Genomic DNA, 4,051 nt, shown 5'->3' on the forward strand with positions numbered 1-4,051 from the left:
AATGGAGCGGTATGAGGCTGTGTGTTTAAAACTCAGGGGAGAGTCTACTACCATATAGAGAATCCAGAACAGTAAACCAGTGACTATGGCCAGAGGCCTGGAGAACTGGTGACCTCTCGGCCCCAGACGCTGACTCTAATACATTCAAATTCTGTTGGCCCTGCTGATCATCTGTATGTTTCCGTAGGCCTGTGATTTCACCTTCTGAGCCTTAAATTCATTATTTGTAAAATAATGATACCCATAGTTCCAACTGTACTTTGAGAACTGTAAACTGTAACCTGTTCAACCCAGTGCTAAGGCACAGAAAAATCACACTTTATCAAAGCAAATACCCATGAGCAGAACCTCTACAGGAACCAGTGCCAGTGTAGAAAATCCTGAATTATAATTTATGAATTGTTCAGTGTGAGAAAGTCTGACAGCAAAACACTCCAGAGAAACCCAGCCGTGGGGGTCTACTGTTGGGATTTTTTACCTCCAGAAACTGGATGTTTCTCATAATGGGAGAAAAAAAAAAATTCCATTTACTTCCAGCAGGGGAAGTAACCATTTAAAGTGCCCTAGAACATTCCATTCTTCTTAACAACTTCTTAAAAGCAAGTAGCTAACCAGAGCCCAACAGGTTGGCGTTTTAACAGAGTGCAAGTGACCTAAAGTAAATGGAATGTCCAGTTCCAGCTAGCGCCGGTCATCCCTCTCCACATGAGAGAGGGTAAGCTAGTTCAGAAGCCCCTGAGATGTTCACAGTCCAGAAATGCAGGCTCACACACACAAAAATAAGACCTAATCAAAGGACTGTGGAAAGCTTCCCCTCCTCTGTGTGTCCACGTCTCTACAGGCAGTTAACAGTATTTCCTCTTACTCAGCTACCAAGAAAGACAACTAATAGATATATCAAAAGGCAAAATGCACACCCTAAAGAGATGGAGTAAATACCAAAGCTAGTCTCAGATATGGCAGAGATGATGGATTTACTGGTCTGAGAATTTAAAACAATTATGATTAACATGCTAAAGACTTTAAAAACTAATGTATACAACATGCAAGATGGGCAACATAAGCAGAGAAAGGAAATGCAAAGAGAGGATTAAAAGAAATGCTAACGACAAAGAAAAGAAACACTAACAGAAGTGAGGAATGACTTTGGTGGGTTTATGGATAGGCCAAAGCTGAGGAAAAATTGCTAAGCTCAAGAATATCTAATTTCCAGCTTACGAAACTAGAAAAGGAAATTAGATTAAGCATAAAATAAGCTGAAGACAATAGAAAGATTAGTTCCAAAATTAATGGAAAGAAGAAATCAGTAGGGAAAATCAACAAAACCAAAAACTGGTTATTTGAACTAATTGATAAAATTAATAAGCCTCTAGCTAGATTGTACAAAAGGAAGAACACATATTTCCAATATCAGAAATGAAATAGGGGATGCAAGACATTTCCATGACATTACAAAGATAAAAAGAAATCTTATGAAAAAGATACATAGATTTAAATGGAACTTTGGTAGCATATGTTAAAATGGACCAAAAAAAATAATAATAAAATAAAATGGACCAATTTCTTGAAAGGTTCAATTCACCAACTCTTGCAATTGAAGAGAATATTTTTACATGCCTATGTCTATTAAAGAAATTGAGGGCCAGGTAGATAGCTCAGCGGCATATGCTCAAGGTCCTGAGTTTGATCCCCAGTACTGAGAAAGAAAGAAAGAAAGAAAGAAAGAAAGAAAGAAAGAAAGAAAGAAAGAAAGAAAGAAGAAAGAGAGAGAGAGAGAGAGAGAGAGAGAGAGAGAGAAAGAAGAAAGAAGAAAGAAAGAAAGAAAGAAAGAAAGAAAGAAAGAAAGAAAGAAAGAAGAAAGTAAGTTACCAAATGAATCATTAACTGGTAACTTTCCTTAACAGAACTCACCATGACCAGAGAGTGCACTAGCAAATCAAACTCAGTAATGCATAAAAAGGATTTTACACCATGACTGAGTGGGACTTAGCCCAAATGTGCAAGGCTGGTTCAACATTCAAAAGGCAGATGGTGCAACCCACTATATTAGCAAGTTAGAGAAGATCACATGTTCATATGGATAGAGTCAAGGAAATCCAACAGAATCCAACACCCATTCATTAAGGAAATAAATGAATAAACGTTCTCAGTAAACTCAAAGTGGAGGGATATCTTTTGCCATGAAAGTAATACCTATAAAAACCTACAATTAACATGCTATTTAATGGGGAAAAACAGAAACTTTCCCACTAAGACCAAGAACAAAGCAAAGATGTCACCGCTTATGACTGTTTTTCAATGTCAAACTTGAAGGCTCAGCTAACACAAGACGAGAAAAGAATAACAGGAAAGACCAAATAAAAGTTGTCTTGTCACTAATGAATTGACTGTCTATATAGAAAATAAAAAATATTGAAAATAATCTCCTAGAATTAATACATGATTACAACAATGTTGCAGGATACAGGATAAATATATGAAAGTTACTTTCCCAAACACTATGAACAAAAAAAACCTTGCAATTAAAAACACCATTGGGGGGTTTGTTTGTTTTTAAGACAAGACCTCAGTATATAGCCCAGGTTGGCCTCAGACTCATAGTGATCCTTTTCAATGCTGAGATTACAGCAATGTGCCAGCATTTTTGCTAAAAACACTTCTTAGCGCTGGGTATGTAGGTAGTAGAGCTCTTATCTATTATGCATTAATCCCTTCATTTGATCCTCAACAACACAGGGAGAAAAACTTTAACTTTTTAGGCAATAGGAAATTGAACTATAAATAGATATTTAACTGTATTAGGGCATTATCATTATCAGTTATCATTAATTGTTAAAAACATAATGGAATTTGGGGTTTTTTAAAGATAAAATTAGAGCCCTACCCCACCCCTCAGCCTTTCCACTGGGGGTCCACTAAACCTGAGCCATGCATCCTCATCCTGAAGACTGCCAGGGAAACTGTGCAGCCCTAGCCCTGCCCCACCATCCATACTGCCATAGTTCTGCTGAGCCCTGGCTGACTCTCTTCACCCTGAAGATTACCAGGGAGACCTGGTAGGTTAGCCTCACCCCCACAACCTTCTCACCAGAGTTCTGCTGAGCCCTGGCCACCTATCCTCGTCATCATCTTTGCCCTGAATACTGCTGGGGAGACCTTGGAGACTGCTGCAGGGATGTCTGGGAGCCTTGGGAAGCCCAAGCCTGTGCCCAATAACCATCAAGAGAGCCTTGTACAACTTCAACCTGCACACATCATCATCAGATCCTTGTTGAACTGTGACTTGACCCCTCCCCTCAGTGAGGTGGAAGCCACATTGAACCCCAAACATCCAGAGCACTGGTGAGCCTACCCTACCTTCCCACTCTCCTAACAGCCTTGCTCACCTGCACCCTGCTCCTCTACCATTGCTGCAGGGTCAGGTTGAGGGCTTCAAAAACTGACAAAAGGAAGAAACAAAAGGCAATCTCAGGCCTCTAGCCTATCCAAAAAGTCCAGGAGACAAAGTCATAGAAGAACTTGGATGTCACACACCTGAAATTTCTGAGATGAGAGCAACTGAAGTATAGAAACAACTCCATCAGGCTATGAAGGAAATCAGATCAGAAATAATTTCTCAGGTTAAAAAAAAGTAAATGACAACAACCACAAAACAACTGCTCAATACATCTAAGGAGAACATAGATAACAAATAGAAGGAAATAGGAAAATAATGGAAACATTGAATGAACAATACGGGAAAGAACTAGAATGCATTAAACAGATTCAAGCAGATATACAGGAATTAAAAATTCCATTGAAACCTGGTAAAACTGCTTTAATGAAACAGAAGATAAAATTTCAGACCTTAAAGAAAACATCGCAGCCATTGAATAAGAAAAGAAATATCACTTAAAAATAACAAGGAATCAAGAAATAACAATACAACAGCTGCAAAATGATGCAAAGAAAAATAATATAAGAATAATATGCAAGGGGCCAGGGAGATGGCTTAGTACAATAAGTGCTTCCCTGGCAAGCACAAGGGCCTGAGTTCAATCCCCAGTTCTGC

This window comes from Octodon degus, unplaced genomic scaffold (genome assembly GCF_000260255.1).
Source record: "Octodon degus isolate 3935 unplaced genomic scaffold, OctDeg1.0 scaffold00296, whole genome shotgun sequence".
Taxonomy (NCBI): Eukaryota; Metazoa; Chordata; class Mammalia; order Rodentia; family Octodontidae; genus Octodon; species Octodon degus.